Raw genomic sequence first — 16800 nt, forward strand, 5'->3', positions numbered from 1 at the left:
TAGTTTTGCAAACTTGCTTATCTGACCTGAGAGAATCAAAGAAATTGACTAGCCGACACAGTCGATTTGCTACCCCCCCCCCCCACACACGTTTGCAGATCCCTTCTCCGGTCTAAATAAATTAAAGAGGGAGCTGTTAAATAATCTTGTTGGCCTGGTTGACCGAATGGATAACGTCTATTCTCCTCAACCAACAGATGGGTCCGAATCCCATACTACAGGCAGGGATGCTTTGTAAACGTCTGTAAGTGGGAGATAAATTTCATCTCCTGAAGAAACACCTTGCTTACTGAAAGCCTGAAGTGAGCTTGAAGCTCCATATTTCATCTCTGGAGCAGGATTTCCAAACATAATATTAATGTATTATATTTTACAAAATTTCGTGGTGGAATTCAAATTTTTTTTCATTTATTTTTATTTTTTAAAAAAAGGTATTTATTAAATAGTACGGGGTGCGAAGAACTAGAAAGTAAAGCATAACTTCATAACAGAACAGAGCGAGTGGCTTTCAACGCAAGGCATTCTTTTTACTGTTCGTTTTTTTAAACAATTTTTTTTAAAAATTAAAAGCCATATTTCATAAGCCCTCAGTTCAATTTCGAAACTTTAATCGAGTTTCAAATATTTTAAATCCTAATGAATCTTTAGCATTCTTTCATTTAATAATTTGATTGTTAGTTTCTTATTAACCTACAACTTACTAGAGCTAAGGCGCTAACAGACGACAGGCAATCCTTGCACGGAACTAACTCCGCTTTAAACGCTGAGCACTTGCAACTACATCATCCAATTCAGTACACACAACGTGAATAGTTAATTTATTTGCAACAACCAGCTAAATGAAACGAAACATCCATCTAATACTTCACAAGTAAGACAAAGTCTCCAGGAAAATATGAAACTGATCTCACATCCACTTTGCTCAACAAACATCTCTAACTATTAACATCTGTTCACTATGTTAAACACTGGTCTCGCAAAAGCGCTGTTCGCCTACTTAACAGTTTAAATGTCACTATATTTAAATGTTTTGCGGGTTTTTGGCATTTAAATACTATTTAATGCAAAAATTATATAATATTAAATGTTACGCATCTTCTGCTACAGAAACTAATGATCTTCTAAAGCGTTACATGATTTATGGATGAAATCTCATGCAACTTTGAGCAGGAAAATTTTTTCATAGCTGCTAATAAAACATTTCTCCCATGTACGTGTTCTCACAATATCTCTTAATATAATACTAACACAGGAGAATAAGAAACATATTGACACAAAGATAAATTGATTTAATAGACCGTTCAGTTCAATTCGCGATTCAATACCGTGAGTATTGAATAAGACGACCCCAAAAATGTCTTTTAAAAATGTTTATTTTGTGCTATAAGACGACCACAAATTTCACATTTGCAGCTGACTGTTCTTGCATATTATTTTCATATAATGTAGGCAAAGAAATCAAGACAGATATTTTCTTTACTGTAATTCATGAGCATTGTCTTCACGTACCAGAAGACTAGTAGAACTGTTATGTTTATAGCAGTGTTAGTTGTTGTTGTTGTTTTTTCATATATCGTAATTTATTTCATCATGCTATTACGGTTTCATTGGGATGCAAAGGAAAAAAAAACTACCGGCATACTCTACGGAATTCCTGATTTACGCTCACGCGTAGACCCATACTTCGCCATGCAGGCGTTCGGAACCGAAATCCTACGCAGTAGGTTAATTCTTATTCCGGAAGTACTGTATGTTATGTCTGCAAATGTGTGTGTATGTTCACGGAGCCGGTTTGCTTGTTTTGAGGGACGAAAAATCTGAGCATCCGGGAGAAAAAAAACCTCAACCTCCGTATGAGACCGGCTAACGGACCATTTGATAGAAAACAACTGATAAAGGTGCCTCAAGTCCTTCACGCGACTCGAACCCGGGAGTTTACAACTAAAGGGCTCGTCTAAACCAACTGAACTGCGGAAGCTCTACCCTACTGAATACATTTACTAAATATAAATTTAATACCAATGAATCCACTAGATTGTTTGTCCAAACTGGATGCTGCTTCATGAAAGCATTGTCGCATTTGTCTCAAACAAAACAAACAAAACTATTATATATAAATATTAAACCTTCGAGTTTGTAGCATAGTGAAATATCGGATATTTCACATCATTATTGATGCAATATACAATATACACTGCTAGCTGAATAAGTAATCGCAAAGTTTTGTGGAAATATAAAGTTAACCATCTTAGTTCTTCTTGATGACGAAAACAAATACTGACTCCTCAAGTGATATACAGAAAAAAAGAAAGAAAAAAAACTATTATCATAGAAGCACGAAATCAAACACCATATCCATCTTAAAGAAACGAACGAAATAAATTCATTACACAGAAATTATACACATAAATGTATATCAAGTGCATATAAAAATGTGTATAAAAAACGAATATCTAATTTTTCTGTTTTTAAGTAACTTTACACGTTAATGGTTTCACTCTAAAAAAAATTAAAAGCGTTTTGATTACCCATGTTTATCTTATTGACATCAAATACTGATCAAAGTAATCCCGTTAATAGCAATGAACTTTGCAACCAACTAGCCAATAGGCGTAAGGCTGAATTTTCATTTGACATGAATGTCAGTGAAGGTCTTGCGAATGTCGATATTTTCATCGCACGGTGTGAGACCATCTTTAGTGTCTATAGCAGGATTCCCAGATTAATAATATTAAATCCAATGGAAACAAAGCATATACGTTACCAACGTCAGAACCCAAACAGAATCTTCAAGAGCAAAATTTCTTGAAAGCCCCATACAACCAGTAACAACACAGAATCACTGTACCAAAGTAAATAAACAACCAATCACAATGTAAGCATTATACCTGAGGTGCAAACTACAAGGAGTACCAGTCCCACTAAGTTCATGTTCTCCAAATACTTACTTATCTGGAGTACCTTGAATTCGTCCAGTTGATTGATTACCCTTGTATTAAACGAAAATTTCCTTAAGTGTAATATATAGCGCAATTTATTCGTTTAAAATTGTCCCACACTACATGATTCCTGGAAAAATGTAAAAATGCTCCTATAATTAAATTTATTCATTCTCTTAACAGCCTTATAATTTTCTTTTAATAAAACAGAACTTTTGTAAACCTATGAAATAGAAGTTTTTACTCATAAGATTCCATGGTGATGGATGTGGTAGACGATTAGGTGTGATTAGTAGATAAGGTGGTACACGATTTTCGTTTTCTAGTGAGAGACCACACCTGCTTATTTGAGACCTGAAGTGGTTTGAAAAACTGTTGACTAGAACTCCCTCATTAACTAATCCTTAACATAGCATCACATATAATACTATATGTACTGCAGGTTTTGTGTGGTTCCTATTTGCATTTTATGCTTACGTTTCGACCCACGCCACCATGCAGGCGTTCGAAACCAAATCTGACAATATAGAGTGGTTAATCCTTGTTCCCGGAGTGTCCATTTCTTTATGTTGAGTATGTTCCCTCAAAACAAACCGATTTTCTTATTTTGAAAAACGAGTTTCAGGGGGAAAAAAATCCTTCCACTTCCGTATGAGATCAGCTAATGAAAAGCCCTGATAAAGGATCTTCGCATTCTAAACGGGATTCAAACCGAGTTATTCGAACTGTATAATTTGGTCTTTCTAACCAAAGAGCATCGTAGAAACCGACTAAGTTATGGAATCTCGCAAGATTTAAAAATATATAAAAGTAAAAATAGAGCAATCTGGTCCCTCACTTCTGCATTTTCTCAGACAAATTAATAACATTTTTTAAATAGACTCCAAACTTGAATGTATTGCTCAAAATTTCAGATATTAAAACGGTGGTGATGTGCATATGGCCTCTTACAGGTTAGTCAACCCCCACCTGCTCGCGGTGTAGCTTGTTTCCACAAACGGGATTCTGAAAAACCATGAATATTGCCATACAGGCATATCATTCCTAGTTGGGAGAGATGCCAACCACATCTTTCGATGATAGAGGACTTTTTATAGCCTTGTGAAACACCACCAACTTGCTTATCCGAAGCCTGAAGTGTCTAAAATCATGTTAAGTCTCAAGTGGAAGGCCTCCGATTTCTATCCCCTCCTCCTTCTTACATGTAGTACGACAGGTAATACCAATGAATGCCATGTCAAGCACACTTTAAGGAGCTAGTCCCTACCATACTATTAGAGAGTGGAGTAGTAAAACAGTTCCAGAGGCAAGCAAGAACTTGATAATAAGGAATCAAGAGACTTGTCGATATGTCTGAAAGTTTTTCATCTCTGAGTGCATGTCCAACTCTTTATCTAACTCTTCCTCCCCATTAACAATGAAAGAGCGAAATATAAAGAAATTGTTTTCCTGCAGATCACAAAAACTCCCACAAAAAACAATACAAATTCAACTAAACACAAGAAAACGCCAATAACAAGTAAAAAATGTTTCTTCATCCACTTTGCGGCCTTAACATAAACGATAACAGCAGAACTCAAAAATTACCGTCAGCCTCACATCAAATTATAGTTTACGCAAGGGCAGCACATATGCATTCATCTTCCCTAACACAAGATGTCAGATCTGATGATCTGACAAACCCAGAATCCTTGCTGTTTGATCTGCAGTCTGATCTCAATATATCCATACTACATTTTGACACTCATTTGAGGTCTTTATCGCTCTCCAAATTCTGAAATTACTCTTATCCCTTCGATTATTTATAACTGAAGCTCAATTTTCTGCAGTCCAAATATCCAAACAATAAAGTCATCTTTCTTGGGGACGTCATTATACTCGTCTCAAATTGGCTTTGTTTCTCCAATTCTTTCTCCAAACTTGGATTGTTTATATTGGAGAATAGCCAGAAGAGCGCATACACTGGTCTCATATGCTTCCTTCGGAAGTAATTCTCAAAAAACAAAAAAAAAAAAAAAAAGAAGAAGAAAAAAACTCAATCCTTCTTCAATTCCACTGATAAAGCTAGAAGGAATCCCAAGGTATTTGTTGTTAGCAATGAACTAACACAAATTATTCATTTACCATTCATGCTACAAAATACTTCTATCCACTCCTGACTCTTCTGAAGCTGTTCTCCAATATGTCATCTCCATAACTCAGATTATAACTTCATCCATTTTTTCCCCTTTTACTAGAGCATAATTTACTAAGTTAGTCTCAATCTTATGTCCAATCGACATTACAAATGGTGTAAAATAGGATGGAGTTTATTACTTCCACTTGTTATTTTCATATTCTGGTTACTAATTCGTTCTCATGATTGAACCACCTGCTCAGACCGAATAACAGAAATAATTCTAACAGGCGGTTCAATCATGAGAACGGAATTAGCAATCAATTTTGGATGGAATGTGGAAGCAATTTTGGATGGAATGTGGAAGGAAGATATTCATTCCACGTTCCATCCAAAATCGACAATGTTCAAGTCTTTATTAACCAACAAGTTTGCCAAAGTAATTCGGACAGAGAGAGAGTTATGTTGCAGGTAGCTAGAAACAAAAAGTCTACTTCGCGTTATGTCTACACTACATACACTATGTTTCTGGTGAAATAATAAAGAAATAAATAAAACTGGGATCCGAAAGGGTCAATTCAGAAAACTTGTCTCCTGTTCAAACGATAGTCTAGCTTTCTAATACTTGACAGAGTCAGTAGATGCAATTTCTATCATTGCATGATCCCATTTCTTTCACAACCAGATGGTACTACAGTATCTTTTACAGCATCACTCAAAAATAAAGCACAATCCCCTGGTATCGTTTGTTCTTCTCATCAAACCATGCTTCCTCCAGTTTTTCAAATAGAAAGAAATCATTATAATACTATATAGCTAAGACACCAAGTGTTTTGATCCTGATGATATTCTCCTATTGTACTAAAACTTTTTCTACCTTTTCTACTTCTTCAGCATCTAAAAATCGAGACGCAAGCGAAAGAATTCATCACAAAATATTAAACTATTAAAATATCATAAAAATATTAAACTAAGCGATTCTGGTATTAATATTTTATGATCCCAAAACCTATCCATACCTTTACTGATGATGTAATACTCCACTGCCCTTTTTCATTTCAAACCATGCAGTGCACAGTCATTCGAAGCTTCAAGATATTTCATAAACAGTGCTACAAATGTGATTAAGTTTAGCTATGTTTCGGTCGGAACTTGTGACTTTCAGTGCTATCAAAACCTAATCCTGTCTTATTTCCTGCAAGAAAGATCTCACTTCACTTTTCCTTACATTCAATAATACTCAGATCTCTAAACTCCGTTAGATTTCTTCTCTTGGATTGACTTACACTTCTAACTTCTCCTGTCATAAACACATCCAGCCATAGCTTCTTCAGCCACCCCCCCCATGAAACTTGGTATACTTTTCCACACAAGACTAACTTCTCACCTGTATATAACTCTCAAATCCGCACAACTCAAGAACTGCTCATACCCATTTAGGGTTGTGCAGCACAAAATATCCTAAGCCGGATGCCATTCAGAAGTGGCCAATCCGATTAATTTATGATCCACCTTCATAGATTCACTCCAACTACTCACTCTCTCTCATGGATATTCTTGTGTCCCTTCCGTAGATATTTGTATGAATGCTGGAATGGCTACCATTATTCTTCCACTTCCGCTTTCTTTTTTGGCTGTAAGAACGCTAGCAACTGCTAATCACATCCATTTACTGCCCAGCTTTAAATCTTCTGAACTGACTTCTCTTTCGCCTCTTATTCCATTTTCCTCTGTCCTTTGGAACAAATTTTCTTCATTCCTCGAATACTACAACCATCGGCTGTTCGGTAAGCACATTAGCAGATTCCTCCATCCCCTTGACACCTTGTCGACACACGTCACTGATATGTAATAGAGTTTGTATCCTTTCTAATGAAGTTGGTGGGGTTAGATGATATAAAACAACGAAACCCAAGTACTACTCTTTTATTATAGGAGACTAATGTATTAGCTTATTTACAAGAAGTTTGCCATCAAATCATTGAAAGAATCTTGTTTGCAGTTTCACAGTAAAATCGTCTGCTTAGTAGTAGTAGTAGTAGTAGTAGTAGTAGTAGTAGTAGTAGTAGTAGTAGCGTGTATTATAAGTTTGCAACTTTATGTGAACAGGATTATTATTAAAAATCTAAATATACACTTCAATGCGATTTTCCCCCCATTCCTTTGAATCATTTTAATGTTTGGAAAGACTATTCAACTATAATGCATTGCTATTGCAATGTATTATACATTCTAATAGCAATCTTTTAAAAGTACTAAACTTTTACCAATCTCTCTCTTTTTTTTTCTGCCATAAAGCGTATATTTAATAATTAATAGGTTTAGCGAGTACCTCAAGTCAGATAAAATGAGCATGCCATGAAATATGTCCTGCTATGAAAGAAAACGAAGAATGAAGATAAAGAAGTATTAAGAAACTACACAATTCATTCTCTCATTTTATCGATTACGACAGCTTCGTAGCCCGAGCAAGTAAAACATCATTTGCTCGCTCCCTCATCCCATATGAGCTGATCACGCAAAATTTAAAAATACGTCGTTGCGAAGTTTACGCAGTACACACGGAGAAACAAAGCTGGTTTTTCCTTATAACTGACATCTTGTTAGTGACTCGTCGACCTTGACCTAACCTTCACACGTCGGACAGACAAACCATCCTTTTCCGATGCCACTCATACTTAATATCTTACGGTTTTGGGCAGCACTCAGTGAAATGCAGTTCCCGTAGCCGATACATATCCATATTACAAATAACAGGTGTTTCACTAGGAAATTAAAATTTTTCTCTCTGACGAAGCTGCAAATGTATGTACGAAATGCCACACGCCTTTCATTTATCTATGTCGCTTCAGAACACACATCTCGCAATTCGATATCCGCTCCCTTTACCATCTATCACCATTCCGCGCAAAATACTGCTGTCAGAAGTTTAAGAGAAACTGAATTTAAAAGAGGGGGATGGCTGCGAGACAACACGAACGTCTTTCTCTTTCTAATCCGCCAAGATGGGACAATAAGCGAATCGATCTTGCTGAGGTGTCCAACGTAACGAGCGATTACTATTTGATTCTCATCAAACAGTAAATAAATGCCAGCGCTGGATGAAGGAAAACAAAACACGCAAACTGCGATAAGCTACAGTGGATGTGACGATGAATCAGTCTTGTGTGTAACGTTCGTTCGGCAATCTCCAGAATGTTATCACACTTCCGTATAGCATAAGGATGAAGCGAAGTTAAAGTGACTCATCCAAACTCCTTGACCTTGAAGATGACGGAAGGAAAGGTCACCTATCAGGTATCAGCCAAAAAAAAAAAAAAAAACTTTTATTGCACCGCTCACCCCTTAACTGTCGGCATTCTTCAGGAAAAACGAATGGGTGAAACCGAGAGACGAGGGCCTGACAATGGAACTTATCGTACGGACGAAAGAGAAAGGAACGCGCTAGGGACGAAGAGACGCGAGGGTTAGAAAGCGGTGTGGGAAGCAGAGAGAGAGAGAGAGAGAGAGAGAGAGAGAGCAGGAGAAATTGAAAGTTTTAACTTTTTTGCACAACCTGATCATTCCTTCCTTTAAAAAAAAAAAAAAAATCGTCTCTCTCTCTCATTTCCCAAACAGTATTTTTCGATCTCCTTCCAATTTATTTATTTATTTAAAAAATGCAGCTTCGTTCTTTCAATTTCTGTTTCTCTTCTCTGATTTTTCAATGACCTACTTAATCTATTTTTGATTTTCCGTTCTAAAATCTGAAACCTGCATTTTGTTCCTCTAATCCTCTTTAATTTTTTTCTCTTTTTTTTTTTAACAGATTCATTCCTTTATGCGTCAATATACCCAATGTATGATCACTTTTATTTCCTTCTTTGTCTTTATCAATCCATCAATTTCCAGTTCTCTCTCTACATTTCTATCTTGTCCTTTTTCTCCCAATTTGCTTTTATTCTACTTACTCTCTTAATTCATGCGCTTTTCGTTCCAACTTTACTTTTACTATATTTCTTCGTCATCTTTTATTCTGTTATTACTCTGTATTGTCTTTTACGATTTCTTTCTTACAAAAATTTCATAATCTTTATTCCACACTCTCATTCTCTGACATGCATTATTTTCGCTTTTCGTCTGTTTGATCAATCTCTCTCTCTCTCTCACTGATTTATATGAGAAACATTCTGTCAATTTCTAATAACCAAATCAACAGACATCATTAAATTAAACTATAATCCAAAAATGCAATTATACTTAAAACAATTCAAGATATTCTCTGCGTGCGGAAGACAGAAATTCATTGCTTCCTAGCAGTAAAACCATCATCGCACCTTCAGAAAGTTTTAGTCTCACCAAATGAACTAATGAATGATTGCTGTTCACTGACTATCAGTACCAACTCTATCACTGAAGTTAGATCATCAGAGTATCAGTACCAACTCTATCACTGAAGTAGGTCATCAGAGACAATCCAAAACCCGATGGTCAAGTGCTGTAACACACACACACACGATCAAGCAGATGCACCGGGAAAAGGAATCCCAAATGAGAACGATCCCTAATGAATCGCCAACCACTCATTGCACAGCAACACAGGTGCATCAGTACACAAGCCTGTCTTCTATATTCACCCTTTGCCCACAGGCTCGAGAATCGACACTACCCCCAGTGACAGGTGATAGGGGCCACTAAACCAACAAACGGAGGAAAATACAGAGGGGGCTGAAACAAACACCCAATAACAATACCCCCTTCAGTACATTAAAGCTACGGCACGGCCCAACAGTCATAATAACATGTCCTCAGGCCAGATCGATAAACACAACGGTGACACATTTCTACCTCCCAACGAAAGTCAATACAAAGAATTAATAGCCAGGGTTCTCGGATGCTTCTAAAGATATTAGCAGCACAGTACTTTTCAAAGTGTCATCGAATCTATAAATCGCAATATATAGGCAACAACTTTCTCAAATCTATTAAATCATTTTTATGGTCTCATTCAAAAGAGAACCAGTCTCTAATAAAATGCCAATCTTTGTACCTGCTAGAAGTTGCTGTGACGTATTCGACCATGAATCGGAAAATAAATAATGAATATAAGTGGTTAAAAATGTTATACAACATTAGAGAAAGCCGTATGGTTGATAACAGCGTCTGTTGTCAACCATACGGAAAATGGAGAACCTGACTTATGAAAAGCAGTTTAGAAAAACATGCGAGGGGGGGGGGGATTGAAGAAATCCCGTTATCCGATTGAGAGAGAGAGAGATTCAGTTTGAATTAGTGGATTGTCTTGCAGCTTCGGAGAATTCATTAAAAATAATAGACTCTGTGTCACGTTTATATCCGGCTAAATAGTGTATCGTTCCAACCAAATTATACAAAAATCCGTTACTATGGTAACAATGAAATGTACAGACGTACAGTTAGTGGCGATCAAGCGATCAACATGAGGCGACAAAAGAACTTGCCCACATGGAACTTCAGCAATGCTGATACGTACAAGTGACTTTTGGGGTCACTCTCTATACGCTTTATTTAAATCTTAATTGTACTTTCTCCACCTCAAGTTATCCACAGATACAGCTCTTAATACGTCTAAATATTAAAATAAAAAAGTAGTCTATTAATTTTTTTTTTCTCTAATGTTGTATAACAGCGCGACTTACAGTCGATTGCTTTGCCGGAATGGGAAAGTTCCTCTACCCAAAATAAAATATTAAGTCTTATAAAGACCACACCCGCTTTCTTTGCTATTGCAGTTTATTAATAGCGGCGGCAATTCACCTTAGTCTACCCCCATCCCAAACAAACGTCTCTTATATAGATAGATAGATAGATGAATAGATAAACATACAGACACGCGATTTTCCAGAAATATTTCTTTTCTCTCACTCCTTTTAAATTCATATCTTAGCTCAATCATCAGAAATATCATAAAAGTTGTCATCTTTTAACTTAAGATGTTCTTACTTTTAAATTTCTTTATATCAAGTATAGTCGTATATTTCATCATCTTTTATTAAACTTTTTTATTAATTACATAGTCTCAACTAAGAGCTGGCAAAAGCTTATTTTATTAGTTTAATATAACTTAAATATACTATAAACGGAACCTTATAGGTTAAGAAGTTATTAAACGAAAATGATTTGAGACAGAAATTCATAATCCTCGACCAAAACAGTGCTTCTCATTCAATAAACTTTAAAACTCTACTTCAGAGATCGCTGAGATCATGTGGATTTCAGGAGTAATCTGCATCACACCATAATACTTATAATCCAGGAAGAAAATAGCATAAACTACTGAATCACATAAAATTGTAATTATCTAAGAGTAATTATTAGGGTCTCCGTAGCCCAGTCAATTTCGATTATGCACTTCAGTTGAAAAAAAAAAAAAAAAAAGATAGGTTTGAATGCCGTCTAAGAAGCAAAGAATCTTTATTAGGGTTTTTCGGTGAAAGGTGAGTTAGCCAGTCTCACACGGCGTGGCAGAGTTTTTTATTTTTTTTTTCCTCCCCGAAATTCGAAAATTTCATTCCGTAAAACAGACAAACTGGGCAGAAGAACACCCGCAATACAGAGCCATAAGATACTATAGAAATAAGGATTGACCACCCTATTCTATTGGAAGTGGTTTCGAAAGCGCGCAGTGCGGGTCTACTTGTACGCGTAAAACAGAGATCAGAGAGAGATAGAAGTATCGTATTATCTTTAAGTAACTTTCAATCGACCGAACTATAGTGTAACTGTTTTCGTACTGGCGGTTTGTCGAGTGGCTATGCGCTTCGCAACCATATGCCTGGGAGTGTCCTAAATTCGACTCCCGTCGCCGACGTGAGGAGCTTAAGGATCTTTCTCAGACATAGCCAAGTTAGACAGTCTTGTGCGTGGACAGCAGGGTTTTTCTCCCCAGTTTATCTGGGGTTTTTCCTTCCGCAAGCAGGCAAACCAGCCCCGTAAACACACGCAGCTACAGCCATAGAACATACTGGGAGGCATAGGGCTAGTCACCTTATCCTCGGGACGGGTACGACTTAGAAGGGCTTAAGATAGCTCTGTAACAAGCCAGTAGGCCTAACACGTAGAAGGGAGAAGAAGAAAAAGTTAATTACTCTGGTCTTCATTATCAGGTGCATGCGGTTGTCGTCACCGTTTTTAATACTTCCTTTATTCAATCTTTTATCCAGCTCAGGTTTCCTAAGTTGGATTAAAAAAAAAAAAATCGCATGGTTAGTTTTAGTGTTCGTTTACATTGAAGATTGAGAAAGTGCCAGAAGAATAACTAATTAATTGCAATCAATCGATTTCTAATATCACTTTTTTTTTTTTTTTTCAGCCTGTTACTTTCCCCACTGGTGGGACAAAGGTCTCAACCATTGCGGGACGGTTGGGTCTAATTCTCCCATGATGACCCACTCCATCTTGGGAGAGTGTTTATTCAGTTGTATGGATTAATGTATGAAGGTGGAAGACAATCACAAACATCCATGCTTAGGCGGGATTCGAACTCGCAGCCTCTTGGGTGGAGAGCAGAACCACTCGGCCAATGGGGCCGCCATATCACTGTTTAGAAAGATTTAAAACCTAAACTTGGATTCTGTACAATTTATATATTTATTTAAAATAATAATACTTATTATTATTATTATTTGTGCATATTTGAAACAAACTAGGAATGGTACAATTTATATATTTATTTAAAATAATAATACTTATTATTATTATTATTTGTGCATATTTGAAACAAACTAGGAATGAAAAATACATCGGAAGACTTTTTAGTACAAAACTTGAACATATTTTCGGAAATCTGCACCTAATTAATCTCTTGGTGAATTTTTAGGTACTAAATAGTATGAATTTAGAAAGCATTGAAACTTTTAGGTTTAAGAAGGGAATAACTGAAGATAATGCAAACTGAAATGACAACAGAAGAAAGAGCAAGAGAGAGAAATTAAGAATGTCCGAATGTCATGAGAAACATTAGCCAAACATACACAAATACAATTTTCCATTTTACATGAAAGCAAAATGCAACACAAGCGATCGCCTTGGAGCTTAACTGATAATTACCATCCGAGACTTTAACTCGAGTCATTTTGCTCTTCTTAAAAAATAATTTTAGCATTCAGTTTGTAGGATTAATAGCAGACTTTTCTGCTTCTCCAAACTCTTTAAAATTGAAGTCATAAAGTTTAGCAATACCGTCTGGGGTATAAATTCAAACTTAAATATATGCCCTTTTGTTTTGTTCAAAGATGAAATAAGACGTCTAACTAACAAAACACCAAAACAACGTGTTTAATTTGAAGAACTTTTCATCGCATATAATGCAAAAATACAGTAACTCATCTTACCAAAAGCACCCAAATTGTCCCAGTTCAGATACTCTTATTTTAACAGTTCAGTTAAGCTGTGAATTTGCTTTCTACTTTTCCCTAAAATTCAAAGAACAAAATCTTAGAACATTACCTATTTACATACCACAATTCAATAAGAATTCTTCTAAACAAATTTAAAAAAAAAGCAAAAGGAGGGGGGGGGTAAAAATCCTTAACATAGTAAGACCGCTTCAAGTGAAATTTTGACTGACCTACGTTAAACTTAATGGAAACCAAAAAATATATACTTTATTATAATGTTCATGATAACAGCGATTGCAGAGAACAACTAAACAGTCAGAAGCTCACTACTCCCTCTCCAGTGTGTGTGTGTGTGCGCGAGTGTATATATATGTGTGTGCTTTTTTTGCCGACTTTGTGATAAAAAGTGTGTCCTATCTCCACTTTAACATAACTGCCTAATAAATTGATTATATAAACATCAAGTGCATGATATTTAATTTGGAAGTAATTAAACCATGTGAAGTTTAAACGAAATGCTAAAAATCCGATGAATATCCATATTAAAACTTGTATTAATATGAAGATCTTAATTAAATTATATTAATTAATCTCATATTAATATGAATCTGTTATATATCAGGATCAGAAAATTGTAAAAGATTATATTAAAAAACGCGTCTGAAAAAATATGTTTTACAATTCAATAATAAACTAGACTGGGGGGAAAAAATGCATCTCTAAATCATGAAAAAAATTGGTTCATGCTGTTCTTTAAGAGGGTGTGAAGAGAAAGAAAAGCAAACAGAATAGTAGCAAGAGGTACGTGGAGAGAAACCAAAAATGAAAAACAAAAAAGGGAAATGCACAAAACAGAGAAGATGAAAAATCAAAAAACAGAAACTCTCTCTCTCTATCTTAAAAGAGAGATGAAAAGGATGATACACACACGCACACGAACAAAGAGAGAGAGAGAGAGCATTTCTGATTATATAAAAAAGTTCAGTAAGTCGTAATTCAAAACATTTCAACATTAATATCGATGCAGCTTGAACTGAAAAAAAAAAAATTAAATAAAACTAAAGTTAAGTAATCACTAATCTCATGGTTGAAAGATGACGAATAGGCACATTTAATCCAGAACATAAACATATAATTATTATTTTTTTTTTTTATTATGAATTAGATACTCAGGTATCAGTCTCATCCATGTTGAAGCTTTGATGCCAACGGAAATCTTCAAAGTTACAGTTTATTTAATTTAATAGCGAATAATAATCAAGAATTATTCTATAAAGTATTAACAGGGATTACTTTTATGCGATTTTCCGAAATATATATTTGTGAGGAGGAGGAGGATGCTTTAAATGACTTTATGACAAGTAATCACTAATCATATAATATTTATATCTATCTATTTATTTACTCTTTTTTTTTTAACTGGATATCTTAGGATTTTCAATTTTTCACGTGACCTCAGTCATGTATTACAGGTTTCATTCATAAACTATAAATATAAGAAAAATAAATACATAGATGAATTTAAAAAAAATTACTATATATTCCAATTCACAAAAAAATAAATATATAAAATCCCGTTATATACTGAAGAAAAAAGTTAATTCTTCAAAGTTTCCAAATATTCGGTGTGAAGAAACAGCACGAAATAAAAAGAATCAAAAAAGCGTACTATTCAACTTTGCTACTTCTAACGGTAGGAAATTTTGAAAGCTGCGCCCTTTTCTGAAAACTAAACCAGGACAAGGGGCCTCTCTCTAACAGTAGCCTACAGCCAACGCAAATCTGGTGTTTAGGGGCGTTTATGTAAGCTTCGGGGCAACGGAAGGAAGCGAGCGACGGAGTTTTTGAAGGCCACCTATGACGCAACTGAGGAAAAATGCTGCATTCAAACAAGGTTTCAAGCGCCCAGCGTCCATGCCAAACTGGTTCAGGACAATGCAAGTAGCCAGCGCAGGGTTCTGAAAACTGCCGCTAAGCCTTGTGACTGCTCCGGGCTTGAGGCAACGGCAAACACGGCATAACTTAGTCCCTTTGTCCCTCGCTTTACACAGCCAGCACAACGGTCCCGGTAGCTGTGAATCGAGTCGCGCATTCGGCACAAGACTAGGTGACAGGGAAAATCCATTTACTCCATACAATGCACGAATGTGACTAGCCTCGTAAAAAAGGTTACCGTATCGGGTCTGACATACCCGTAGCTGTCTGCCCTTGAGGGAAAGCTTCAGGGTAAAGCTAACTTTCCACTGACAACCCCTGCCAAGGGGTGCGATATTCGCACAAACTATCCCCAAAAACAGACATCGTCTCTAACAGTTATCAAACTAAAACAAACAAATATCGGGGCACGCCTTTGTCCTCGTGGTCGGCGTGTATGTATGTGTGTGTACACTACCTCGTGACTTCGGCGTCGCACACTACGCAACGGACGCTATTTTTGCCCTAACTACCGCGTATCGATGGAAGAGGTCACCGTGGTGTCACAGACAGCCGACAATCTTAAACCACGGTCGGAATGTATTTACCTTCATTCAGTAGGTGCCTATGGCAATGGCGAAGTTAATCTCGACCCGCTATGCAAATTAATTAGCCCAGTCACGAGCGACCATGCACCTAGAAGCCACAACAACCACAACACGGCATGCTGACAATGCCACTAACAACCGGCGATCGCCTGGTAGCTTCTAAAGCCGCCACAGTCCACCACGTATCGACTTAATAAGCTAGTATACAGCATAAGATTGTACTCACCTCTGGGTACAGCGCCTTGTTCCTCGGAAGCGTTGACATGCTCCCTAAATCGGACTTGAAAGGCAACACTTCTCATGCGGTGTGCGTTGAGTAAATACAAACATACCACTCCGCGTCAACATTGCAAATATTCTGAGAAACTACTAGTAAACAAATTAACTTTTGTTATTTAGACTTTGCCACATCATTTGGATGAAATAGGTGCAGAATGAACAAGAGTAGACGAATACTTACTTCGCACTACTTTCTTTAGCGGACGCCGATGTTTTCCTAAGCAGTCCGCTGTTCATGCAACTGACGTCAGACGCACCTGCTGGGTAAACAGAGAGATCGGTGGACAAATTTAGCTCACCTACGGTCGACAAGGACACAAGTAAGGCTTCATAGCCCTTTGCTTGATAAACTTTGATCCAGTACCTGAAAAATGACTAGGAATTGGTTGAATAAATGATTACAAATATGAAACGACTGAGTGTTCGATTCTGAAGGCTTACGACAGTAGTTACAAGACTCAGATTACATGGTTAAATGTACCGGTCGTATTACTAAGTGTGAATTTGCACGTTGACTTGCTTGTTGGGAACATACTATAGTGAGACAGGTAGTAATTTATGTAATATGAGTCGGCAAACAGCTATTT

At 36.5% G+C, this 16800-nt stretch overlaps 1 protein-coding gene across 1 annotated transcript in view; it reads right to left on the reverse strand.

The window, feature by feature from the left end:
• The window catches only part of LOC150109884 (forkhead box protein P1-like), a 589350-nt gene extending 573146 nt beyond the window's left edge, over positions 1 to 16204 (reverse strand). Inside the window, exon 1 of the mRNA XM_090397192.1 lies at positions 16161 to 16204. The gene's annotated coding sequence lies outside the window, so the exon portion shown is untranslated. The remainder of the gene's footprint in view (positions 1 to 16160) is intronic.
• Between the last annotated feature and the right edge of the window lie 596 nt (positions 16205 to 16800).

The sequence above is a fragment of the Typopeltis vanoorti genome, chromosome 1 (genome assembly GCF_054136105.1).
Source record: "Typopeltis vanoorti isolate ZY-2024b chromosome 1, IOZ_Tvanoo_1.0, whole genome shotgun sequence".
Classification (NCBI taxonomy): domain Eukaryota; kingdom Metazoa; phylum Arthropoda; class Arachnida; order Uropygi; family Thelyphonidae; genus Typopeltis; species Typopeltis vanoorti.